The sequence below is a fragment of the Thalassophryne amazonica genome, chromosome 20 (genome assembly GCF_902500255.1).
Source record: "Thalassophryne amazonica chromosome 20, fThaAma1.1, whole genome shotgun sequence".
Taxonomy (NCBI): Eukaryota; Metazoa; Chordata; class Actinopteri; order Batrachoidiformes; family Batrachoididae; genus Thalassophryne; species Thalassophryne amazonica.
This window is the reverse complement of record NC_047122.1, coordinates 40,856,935-40,870,431: the sequence shown is the minus strand read 5'-3', so window position 1 is coordinate 40,870,431 and position 13,497 is coordinate 40,856,935. Positions and strand designations below refer to the sequence as shown.

Below are 13,497 nucleotides of genomic sequence, written 5' to 3'. Positions count from 1 at the left end.
ATTGTGACAGAGTTGGAGGGGATAGCGAGCAGCAGCACTACAGCAGCAGCACCGCAGCAGCAGCCAGTTTTTTCACGTGCGCGTGCAATTGAATCGTCCGTGAAGATAATTTTATTAACTACACAAATGTATAATAAAACAAACGGTGACTGGTTTATAACACAATTATGACAGAGTTTGAGGGGAGAGCAAGCAGCAACACTGCAGCAGCACTGCAGCAGCACCACAGCAGCAGCGGGAGCCAGTTTTTTTTTTAATTGTTCACATGTGTGCATGCGAACGGGACAAGAGGTCATCAAACTGGGTCCTGGAGAGGTGGAAGTACCGCTGAAAGTGGCCATCATCCAGACACAGCTCCTGCAGCAAATAATGAAACTCCCCAAATTGGGAACATCTCATGAGGATGTTTTGAACCCAGGGACGGCGCCACTGGCAATGTTTGTCATCTTTCCACAACAAATAGATAGCAGCAACTCACTCCGTGTGATCAAGGTCCGCCATGTTGACTTGACGGTGAGCGGAATGGAAGTTCCTCCTATTTGATGATGGATTGGGGTGAATTTTCACAGCGAAAGCAGAGCGACACACCGGGCATTGGTGGCACGTCCATCGCCAGGCAACAGACGCGAATTTGTGGCGTCACGTGTCGTCGCGCATCGTCTGGTGTGAACGCGGCATTACTATTATAATGTAACTTTTCAGGTAGCGGATTAGCAGTTATCCAAGCAAACTCTTCATTTAGCTGTGCCAACCAAGTATTGTTGTTGCAGTTACAACCCCAATTCCAATGAAGTTGGAATGTTGCGTAAAATGTAAATAAAAACAGAATACAGTGATGTGCAAATCCTCTTCAACCTATATTCAATTGAATAGACCATAAAGACCACCCTGCTCAGAGTGCCACTCTCATTGGACTGACATTGCTGCTATTATGGAACTGTGGGATAGCTTGCGCACACAGACTGAGCTCACCGGACTACTTTCGTCACCCTGCTCAGTGTGCCACTCTCGATGGAGCGACAACACACAGAATGTTTCTCTTCCCAGATAGATCTCTTTCAGTGCAGCTTCTGGTTCTGACTTTAACATGAAGTTAACACCCAAGTCTTTCATCGCCAACTGTAAATGGTTATCAAACCATTCCAATCGTATGTTTTTGAACTCTTCCGCAACAAACTGCATCGTGTCAATGTTTACAATGTGCTTGAGCAGGTGAAGTTGCTCATAAACTTTAAGTTTTTTAAATATTTATTACAGCCACTCTTAAAACTTAAATTATCTTTATAGTTTTATTACTGGTAAATTTTAGAATTAATTTAGATGAGATATACTCATTATCTCACAGGAACTACTTTTTGCGCAGGAATTCATCAAGCATGTCGGCCGCGGATGCATACTAACATAGAATACCCAAAAACTGACTAGAAGTTCAGCCAAAACGAGAGCGTCCACTTTTAGCTTGCCATAAGCCAAGCTAGTGGCAAAGTTTGCCAAGACAAGATATTTAATGTTCAAACTGATAAACTTTATTGTTTTTGTGCAAATATTTGCTCATTTTGAAATGGATGCCTGCAACACATTTCAAAAAAGCTGGGACAGTGGTATGTTTACCACTGTGTTACATCACCTTTCCTTCTAACAACACTCAATAAGTGTTTAGGAACTGAGGACACTAATTGTTGAAGCTTTGAAGGTGGAATTCTTTCCCATTCTTGCTTGATGTACGACTTCAGTTGTTCAACAGTCTGGGGTCTCCGTTCTCATATTTTGTGTTTCATAATGTGCCACACATGTTCAATGGGCGACAGGTCTGGACTGCAGGCAGGCCAGTCTAGTACCCGCACTATTTTACTATGAAGCCATGGTATTGTAACACATGCAGAATGTGACTTGGCATTGTATTGCTGAAATAAGCAGGGACATCCCTGAAAAAAATGTTGCTTGGATGGCACCATGTGTTGCTCCAAAACCTGGATGGACCTTTCAGCATTGATGGTGCCATCACAGATGTGCAAGTTGCCCATGCCATGGCCACTAACATACCCCCATACCATCACAGATGCTGGCTTTTGAACTTTGCGCAGGATGGTCTTTTTCCTCTTTTGTCCAGAGAACATGACGTCCATGATTTTCAAAAACAATTTGAAATGTGGACTCATCAGACCACAGCACACTTTTCCACGTTGTGTCTGTCCATTTCAAATGAGCTTGGGCCCAGAGAAGGTGGTGGCGTTTCTGGATGTTGTTGATATATGGCTTTCGCTTTGCATGGTAGAGTTTTAACTTGCACTTGCAGATGTAGCGACGAACTGTGTTAACTGACAATGGTTTTCTGAAGTGTTCCTGGGCCCACGTGATAAGATCCTTCACACAATGATGTCGGTTTTTAATACAGTGCCGCCTGATGGATCGAAGGTCACGGGCATTCAGTGTTGGTTTTCGGCCTTGCCACTTACGTGCAGAAAGTTCTGCAGATTCTCTGAATCTTCTGAATCATCTTCAGATGATGAATCCCTAAATTCCTTGCAATTGAACATTGAGAAACATTGTTCTTAAACTGTTGGACTATTTTTTTTCACGCAGTTGTTCACAAAGTGGTGATCCTCTCCCCATGTTTGCTTGTGAACGGCTGAGCCTTTTGGGGATGCTCCTGTTATACTCAATCATGACACTCACCTGTTTCCAATTAACCTGTTGACCTGTGGAATGTTCCAAACAAGTGTTCTTTGAGCATTCATCAACTTTGCCAGTCTTTTGTTGCCCCTGTCCCAGCTTTTTTGAAATGTGTTGCAGGCATCCATTTCAAAATGAGCTAATATTTGCACAAAAACAAAAAAAGTCTATCAGTTTGAACATTAAATATCTTGTCTTTGTGGTGTATTCAATTGAATATAGGTTGAAAAAGATTTGCAAATCATTGTATTCTGTATTTATTTACATTTCACGCAGCATCCCAACTTCATTGGAATTAGGGTTGGAATTATTTGAAAGAAGATTAACCGATTAACGTCCTCACACTTTTCAATAGAATGTAGATGTCAACATGCTCTACCAAATGGTTGAGATGAACATTAAAGGGTTAAAAATGCCTATTAACTATTGAGTTATGCATCACAAGAAAATAAAGTTTAGAAAATCTGATTCAGGAGCCCATACAATATTGCATAATCACTCTTTCCTAAAATGTGAAACCCTCCCTCTGTTCATGCTTCCATCCATCCACTCATCCATCTATCATCCGTCCATTCCTTATTGCTCCTTCCACATGCACATCCATCATGGTTCCCTTCATTTCATTATTAATCTTTGCATGCATTCATCTGTCTATTCATCCTGCAGACAGATGCAGTCATTTATATTATCTGGAGTCAAGAAGGAGAATTTGGCCATAGGCCAAATTCACACTGAGGACCATAATAATATACAGCAAGGGATGATCGGATAATTGATTGTTTAATTAACCAATTAACTTAATTAAGTCAGAAACCACACCTGTGTGGAGACACCTGCTTTGAGTGCATGCAGCACAAGGCTACAGTTACCATAGAGATGATGCCCGCTCAAGCTGCAAAAGTGTCTGAAATGGAATAAGAGGAAAGCAACCTAATACAAATGATTTCTCGTTTAAAACGTATTACTTTAAATGCTGACTATTTACTGGGAAAAGGAAAAGAACAGTAACGTATCTGGATGCAAGCATAAAGATGAAGCTCCCTTTTCTCTGTGACTCTAATTTAATTCTGAAACATTTCTATTAAAATGTGTTTTTGGCGAAAACAGCAGACACACCTGGTAGATTTGCCATCCACATGAATAAATTATGAGCCTGTATCATGACTGATTGATTCCAAAATACTCAAGAGAAACCATGACTGAAGAAACTATTTAAAGCAGCGTGGAGGCAAATAAAGCTCTCCATTAAAACAAGACACTGGTTATTCAGCAATCAGGTGGAGTTAGTCCAATAATGTTAAATTATTATCTTTAGGATTCCATGCGGGCGTGGGGGTGTTATGATGCTATGCCTGTCATAAAACCATTGTTCTCTTTGAATCACTGCAACCCAGAGTCTTTGACGACTCCCAGTAACATTATTCAGTCACCTGGTGGTGATTTGAGACTCTGTGGAGACCCAGGCATAGAAGACCATTGAGGCCCTGTGTCATACCACCTTCCACCATAAAGGTGCAAGTTTGAAGCACTCACATGACCACAGAATGTATATACACTAGAGGTGCACCGATCAGGATTTTTTAGGCGGATCACCGATCACTGAAATTTTGATCTGCCGATACCGATCAAGGCTGATACCGATCAAGTACATATTTGGATCATGCCCAAAATAAGAATATAGGTCTAATGTATAGGACTACTGTTGCATTAAAACTTAATGATGAAAACAAAAAACATGCATTCAAATAAAGACACTAGAATAAACTGCCAACTTTTGTTTTATTACACTGACTTTGTTCTACCAGCAAGCTTTTTTTTCCATGTTTCATGTTGCTCAGGTTACAGCCTACAGAACATTGAGAATGTAAAATACAGCCCTCATTCTATGGGGTTAAAACTGTCTCATTAATATTTGTAAATGCACACAGGGTGATCTACAAATAATAATTGATTTGCAAATGTGTTCAGATATCCACAAATGCAAATTTCATATTTGTAACGTGTAAATTGGTCTTTGCAAATAATGTATTTGCTAATATAAAATTTAATTTGTAAAAAAAAAAAATTACATTTGTAAAACTGGAAATTGTATATGTGAATTGAGTTTCAGCATTTGTGGATTGAATGAATGAATGAAAACTGTTTATTTCGAACATTTGATACAACAACAATTACAAGATAGATCAGTAAAGACAACAACAAAAAAGTTCCTACTGTGTACCCAACATGTCCGAAAAGGGGTAGGGTGAAGCATCAGCTTATTTATCCCTACCCCTTCTTCCCCACAACCAGTAATACCCTTTGCCACATATACACATAAATTCCTACACACCTAAACCGATATCAATATATATATATATACACATACACATACATATACACATCAACATACATACACATATACATATATACACATATATATACACAAACATAAATATACACCTACACATACCTACTTACATACAAAATACTATATATTTACAAGCCGAAGCAAAAAACAAAAACACCCTAACCCTCATTACCCTTCCTCCTCCCTATACCCAGAAAAAAACATATTTTTGTACCGCTGTTTGAACTGGTTCATGCTTGGACATTGCTTGAGCCCCACTCCCAATCTGTTCCACATCCTCACCCCACAGACAGAAATACAGAAACCTTTTAATGTTGTTTGTGCCCACTGATGCTTTAAATTAAATTTCCCCCTCAGACTGTAATCCCCTGATCTGTTAAAAAACATATTTTTAATATTTGCTGGAAGTAAATTGTTTATTGCTTTATACACAATTTGTACTGTTTGAAAATGAACCAAGTCTGTGAATTTTAAGAATTTGGATTGTAAAAATAGTGGATTTGTATGATCTCTATAGCCAGTATTATGAATAATTCTTATAGCTCTTTTCTGCATTACTGATAGTGATTGTGTTGTACCTTTATAAGTATTACCCCATACCTCTGCACAGTACTGTAAATATGGTAAAACCAGTGAGCAGTAAAGAATGCGGAGTGAGTTGTGGTCCAGAATATGTTTCGCTTTGTTTAGAACTGAAATGCTTCTTGACAGTTTACTTTGTATATGTTTTATATGAGTCTTCCAGTTTATCTTATCATCTATTATCACCTCCAGAAACTTATTTTCATGTACCCTTTCAATATCTACCCCCTCGACTTGTAACTGAACCTGTATGTCTGTATTACAATAGCCAAATAACATGTATTTTGTTTTACATAAGTTTAATGATAATTTATTTCTGTCAAACCATATTTTCAATTTTCCCATTTCTATACTGATCCTCCTCAGTAACTCCTGCAAATCCCCCCCTGAACAAAAAATGCTTGTGTCATCTGCAAATAATACTAATTTTAATATTTTGGAAACATTGACAATATCATTTATATAAATTAGAAACAGTTTTGGACCCAATACTGACCCCTGTGGGACGCCACAAGCATTGTCCAAGCATGATGATGTATATTCCCCCAACTTCACAAACTGTTTTCTGTTACTTAAGTAGCTTCTCACCCAGTGCAACACCAACCCCCTAATCCCATACTGTTCAAGTTTATTGATTAATATGTCATGATTAATTGTATCAAAAGCCTTTTTAAGGTCTATAAATATTCCAACTGAATGTAATTTGTGGTCTATGGCGTTTGTAATCTCCTCAACTGATTCTATTAATGCAAGTGATGTTGAACTATGTGCTCTGAATCCATATTGACTATCAGTAAGTAATTTATGTTTATTTATGAATTTGTCTAATCTATTATTGAATAACTTTTCTAATAATTTGGAAAATTGTGGAAGCAAAGAAACAGGTCTATAATTTGTGAAGTGGTGTCTATCCCCAGTCTTATACAGCGGCACAACCTTAGCTATTTTCATTTGATTGGGAAATTTACCGGTTTGAAATGATAAGTTACAGATGTATGTTAATGGTTCTACAATCCATTCAATGACCTGTTTTACCACCACCATATCAATTTCATTTAAATCGGTAGATGTTTTATATTTACAATTATTCACAATGTCTATAATTTCATTTCCATCCACTGCTGTGAGGAACATTGAACAGGGATTTCTTTCTATGAGATTATTATCCCAATCCTCAGGTTGGGAATCGGGAATTTTTTCTGCCAAGCTTGGTCCAATATTTACAAAAAAATTATTAAAACCGTTGACTACCTCATCCTTATTTTCCTTCTTGACATTATTATCAATGAAATACTGAGGGTAACTCTGTTTTTTATTACCATTTTTGATAATGCTATTTAATATATCCCATATTCCTTTAATATTGTTTTTGTTATTATATAATATGTTACTATAATATTCCTTCCTACATACCCGTATAATATTAGTTAATCTATTTTTGTATTTCTTATATCTATTTTCTGCCTCTTTAGTCTTTAGTTTTATGAATTCTCTATACAGTGTATTTTTCTTATTACATGCATTTCGTAACCCTTTCGTCATCCATGGTCGAGCTTGGATTTTTTGTTTTCTGTAGTCTTGTTTAATTGGACAATTTTTATCATATAATGATGTAAATATTTGTAAAAAAGTTTCATATGCACTATCAACATCACTTTCACTGTATACCTTTTCCCAGTTTTGCTCCTGTAAATCCTTCTTTAGTGTGTTCATGTTTTCCTCTGTCCGCACTCGCCTGTATTTTATTTTCTCCTCTGGCTGATTCCGCCGATGGTTTCTATTATAAACGATGAAAACTGGTAGATGATCACTAATGTCATTGATTAATAATCCACTCACAGTGTTATTCTCAATATCATTGCTGAATATATTATCAATTAAGGTGGCACTATGGGATGTAATTCTGCTTGGCCTGGTGATTTTTGGATATAAACTCATACTGTACATTATACTGATAAATTCATCTGTTATTTTATGCTTATTTGGATTGAGCAGATCAATATTTAAGTCACCACAAATGAACACAGTTTTTTGATTAGTTTTTGAGAACATTTTTCCCATACAGTCAGTGAATGTTTCAATACAAGATCCTGGTGCTCTATATATACAGCTGACTAATACATTTTTGCTTTTTTCTTCACATATTTCAATAGTTATACATTCTAATAAGTTATCAATCACAGTTGTCATATTGTCTACTATTTTATAATCCATGTTCTTATCCACATACACAGCCACTCCTCCTCCACTCTTATTTTTCTGTTTACACAATTAAATTCATATCCATCCAGTTCAAAATCCATTCCTTTATCTTCATTGATCCATGTTTCTGATATAGCAATTATGTTAAATATTTTTTTAAACTGACTTAAATATTCTTTAATGTTGTTAAAGTTTGCATATAGACTTCTGCTGTTGAAATGGATTATTGATAATTTGTTATCCGTTTTAATGATCCTATTAAACTGTTCATCTGTATAATAGCAACAACTGTCATTGATATTTGAGAAGAAATTATTGTCCGGGTCTATATCGTGCTCCAAGTCCAGTACATTGTGGTCTGTGTATTTAAATGTTCTCAGTTCTACTTTTCCATGATCAGCAATCCTTTGAGTTATATCCTTCTTGTCTCCAGATGTAGATGAATAGGTTCCTCTGGTCTGTGTCATGGTGTTGTGATGTGTTTGTGTCCTCATACCTTATTGGTCATATTTGTCCAGATCCTCACTTTAAGAAACACTATTGTTCATATTTGTCCAGCTCCTCGATGTTCCTTATTGCCATGACTTTTGCTTGTTCTGGTGATCCGTTCAGTTTGATGAATATTTTACAGTTTGAAGTCCATGTGTGCTGGATTTTTCCCTGTTTCTTCAAGAAGCGTGCTTTCCTGGCGATGTCGGCATTCCGTTTGGTGAGATGTTCATTGATGAATACGTTTGTCCCTTTCAGTTTTCTTCCTTGTTTTAACAGTGCTGTTTTGTGTTTTCTGTTGATGAATCTCATGATGACGGTTCGTTTATCACCGTCATTTCTCCGGGGCAGAGGGTCGCACGCTTCAATGTTATTTAAATCCATTTCTATACCTTTAGATAGGAGGAAATCAGCAACCTGTTTTTCCACAGAGCTGACCTCCTGTTCACTGGGCTCCCCTCCGCTCTCATCTGTTACCGCCCGTGCGTAGGACCGTGGTTTGATATGAAGACCTGTGATGATGACGTCGTTAATTCTGGTGTACTGCTCCAATTCAGCCACTCTATTTTCCAGCTGCACCAGATGCCGGTCTTTCTCGGCATTCTGGAGCCGTAATGCCTTCACCTCCTCCACCAGATCCATGATTGATTTCTGTTGCTGCTTCACAACAGAAATCTCCTCTGATAAAAAGTCCAGAGATTATCGTCACCTTCCTCCGCTGTCAGAACCTTCTTAGGCCCCATGGTCGGCTTATGAGCAGCTTGTCGATCGCCGATGTTAACAGCCTGCGTTGTTTGTCACCGGGATGGATCTGCACTGCGCTGGTGCCGCGCGGCCTCGGTGTTTCCGCGCTGATGGATCCGCGGTGGCTGCACGAGGCCTCGGGGAAGCGGCACTCGTGACGCAGCGCGCGGCCTCAGTGAATTCACCACGTTGGGCCTCGGACGTTGTTGCTGTCCAGTCGCTGGGCTAAGTTGCCGGTTGAGGTGGTATTCCCACTGTCCGGGTTGGCAAACACCGGCGTGGCAGATGGCAACTACAAACACCACCTCTGAAAACTCAGGTACAAACTTTTTGCAGCTCACTCTGACGACACGCAGCTCTGACTGACTGTGACTGACGCAGCTCTGACTCTGATGATCACCAATTACATGCATTCATCGCTTTCCTCTGTGACGTAATTTTGAAACATTCTTTTCGCGAAATCCACAAACAAATCAATCAATCACTTCAATCAATTTTTTTTTTTAACTTAGTTGTCAATTCCAGTATCATGGCAGTTCACAATATAAGCAAATCAAATGAACAAAGCTTCTTTGTACTCTCTGTACCTCCACACTCATATGAAAAAATAAAATCAAAATGCCTACTGCTTCACAAATACACACTCACGCACACTGGATATCCACTAGATGGAAGTGTGGTTCCATTCATTACACAGCAGTCTATTTAGATCTCTCAGAGCCATTTGACTCATTTTGACTTCTGATATGAGCTGGACGGACATGGACTACATTAGATGATGGCGACTGCTCTCCTTGTCCTTCCAGCTCATATCAGAAGTCAAAATGAGTTTACGTCACAGAGGAAAGCATGTCATGACAGGACCAAGCGCTCCCTGCGCTACTGCGTGCACTGTTGTGATCGCTCCTTTTGATCAGCGCATTTTGCCGATCACCGATCAAACCGATCAAGGCGTGATCGGCCGATAATGATCGGTGCCCGATCGATCGGTGCATCTCTAATATACACCAGACAAACCTGTCATGACATCACCCGTAGGTTTACTGAAGAGCAGGTTTGAAGCTCAAATGGAGCAATTCCACAAGGACACCATTGTGTCAGTGCTTGGCCAACCCACACATGGGGAAAAAGGTAGAGCATCGGCAAGACCTGTGGGACTTAGGTGGTATGAATGAAGCCCGAACATACCCCATCTTATAGTGAACTACAACTAACTGATGGACAGACGGATAACAGCAACACAAACAGCCTTCTTGGTACAGTTAACAAACACAAATGGCATGGTTTTAAACAACAATCACAACAGAGCATCTGACACTTGACATTCAAAGTTGTTTAAATCGGTTTCTACTATGAATGAATTATCAAACACCAGATATTAATTATTAAAAATATTAATTTACACTCGGCCAGCACAGTGGCTTAGTGGAATTGATCCCATGACCTGCTTGCTGTATTACCTCACAGCAAGCAGGTCCCAACTGTGGCCTTTCTGTGTGGAGTTTGCATGATCTCCTCTTGGTTGCGTGGTTTCCCTCCGGGTGCTACGGGTTCCTTCCACATCCAAAGACATGCAGGTTTGCTGAACTGGAGAGTTTAAATTGTCCGTCGGTGTGTGTGAGTGTGAATGCATATATATATATATATATATATATATATATATATATATATATATATATATATATATATATATATATATATATATATATATATGAGGGCTGTCAATAAAGTATAGGTCCTTTTTATTTTTTTCAAAAACTATATGGATTTCATTCATATGTTTTTACGTCAGATATGCTTGAACCCTCGTGCGCATGCGTGAGTTTTTCCACGCCTGTCGGTGACGTCATCTGCCTGTGAGCACTCCTTGTCGGAGGAGTCGTCCAGCCCCTCGTCGGAATTCCTTTGTCTGAGAAGTTGCTGAGAGACTGGCGCTTTGTTTGATCAAAATTTTTTCTAAACCTGTGAGACACATCGAAGTGGACATGGTTCAAAAAATTAAGCTGGTTTTCAGTGAAAATTTTAACGGCTGATGAGAGATTTTGAGGTGATTCTGTCGCTTTAAGGACTTTTCACGGTGCGAGACGTCGCTCAGCGCTCTCAGCCGCCATCGTCAGCCTGTTCAAGCTGAAAACCTCCACATTTCAGGCTCTATTGATCCAGGACGTCGTGAGAGAACAGAGAAGTTTCAGAAGAAGTCGGTTTCAGCATTTTATCCGGATATTCCACTGTTAAAGGAGATTTTTTTAATGAAAGACGTGCGGACGGGTCCGCGCGTCGGGACGCAGCCGACGCGGCACGGCGGCACAGGAAAAACACCTCCGTGTTGATAACCATTTGTAAAATCCAGGCGGCTTTTGATGGCTTTCAGTGGAGTGAGTATATGAAAAATTGTTTAACAGGCAGGACATGTTCCAACTTGTCCTTAAGGCTTCCAACAGAGGTGTTTTTCCTGTGACGGAGCATCGCGGCGGCTGCGAGCCGACGCTGCAATCCGTCCGCACATCTTTCATTAAAAAAATCTCCTTTAACAGTGGAATATCTGGATAAAATGCTGAAACCGACTTCTTGTGAAACTTCTCTGTTCTCTCACGACGTCCTGGATCAATAGAGCCTGAAATGTGGAGGTTTTCAGCTTGAAACAGGCTGATGACGCTGCCTGAGAGCGCTGAGCGACGTCTCGCACTGTGGGAAGTCCTTAAAGCGACAGAATCACCTCAAAATCTCTCATCAGCTGTTAAAATTTTCACTGAAAACCAGTTTAATTTTTCGAACCGCGTCCACTTCGATGTGTCTCACAGGTTTAGAAAAAATTTTGATCAAACAAAGCGCCAGTCTCTCAGCAACTTCTCAGACAAAGGAATTCCGACGAGGGGCTGGACGACTCCTCCCACAAGGAGTGCTCACAGGCGAATGATGTCACCGACAGGCGTGGAAAAACTCACGCATGCGCACGAGGGTTCAAGCATGTCTGACATAAAAACATATGAATGAAATCCATATAGTTTTTGAAAAAAATAAAAAGGACCCTTACTTTATTGACAGCCCTCGTATATATATATATGTATATATATATATGTATATATATATATATGTATATATATATATGTATATATATATATATGTATATATGTATATATATATATGTATATATATATATGTATATATATATATATATATATATATATATATATATATATATATATATATATGTATATATATATATATATATATATATATATATATATATATATATATATATATATATATATATATATATATATATATATTTCCAGGGTGTACCCTGTGGGATAATCTCTGGCCGTCCCTGTGACCCTTAATTGGAAAAGGATGGATGGATTAATTTACACTCATGTCCTACATTCCAACAAAGTTTGACATTGATGCCATAAATCTAAAATTTGTAAGTCAGTAACACAACAGTAAATTTGGTCGAGATTGAATGCATGAAATACGTAAAATAAATTAAATACGTAACTGAGCCAGTATATCCAGGTCAGCATATTCAACCTGTTGGTGGAATGTCTGAGCCATCAACCAGAGAATTTGGGATTCATCAAGAAGGCAGGAGTGGGAAGGGGAGGAAAAAACATGAAAATTGAATACATATTTCTCCTTGTAGATTTTGAAATTATGCCATTCATATAAAATTAATGTGTATTTACTCTCAAAATTACATCATCTGTGGGACTCTAGAGGGGAAACCCACTGCAACACACTCTAGCACTGTGTGATATTTGTAATTTGGTGTTAGTTACATAGATCCTGGCTGCTATTTCTGGTTTGTGGTCTTGAATTATTAATGTGTTCATATAAATTAGTATCATGACATCACACTGCCCTACCTGTTTTCTCACAATTTGGACCCCTCTTATCTTGGATTAATATGTATGGATTTGGATCAGGTTGCGGCTTTTAGGTTATGTTATCTTTGGCATCTCTCACATGATTTTTTTTTTTTTTTGAGGACAACAGATTGTTGTGCCACAACAACTTTAAATGTTATGGACTAGGTATACAGCAAGCAGATATAATTGGAATGTACCCAGTTTGTGTCCCAGCTGGTCAACTTTTCTTGTTTGTCAGCTGACATTCCTGTTACTATCTGTCCAATAAAATTGCCAAAAAAATAACCCAAAGCTGCTTTTTCCTATCTACTACATTCCAAGCTTGGTACAGTTTTACTCAGTGTAAACCTTTTCTGCTGAAAAGAGGTCAGACATATATGAGGCAGCAGTATGTTGGTGTAGTTGGAGTGCAGAGTCAGACAAAAGAGCGAGCACGTTTCAATATTCCTATGGGGGTAACACCATATCACACCAGACCCGCCTCCACCCTCATGCAATTTTTATTCTGATGTTTTATTTTCTGCCACCAAGCCCCAATGGGACATGAACCCATCGTAGATCTTTTGATGGTAGAAAGAAACCGGAATG

The 13,497-nt window shown here is 38.8% G+C and overlaps 1 protein-coding gene across 1 annotated transcript in view; it reads right to left on the bottom strand.

Moving 5' to 3' along the window:
- Positions 1 to 13,497, bottom strand: part of LOC117502203 (CUB and sushi domain-containing protein 3-like) — a 1,088,443-nt gene that overhangs the window by 852,118 nt on the left and 222,828 nt on the right.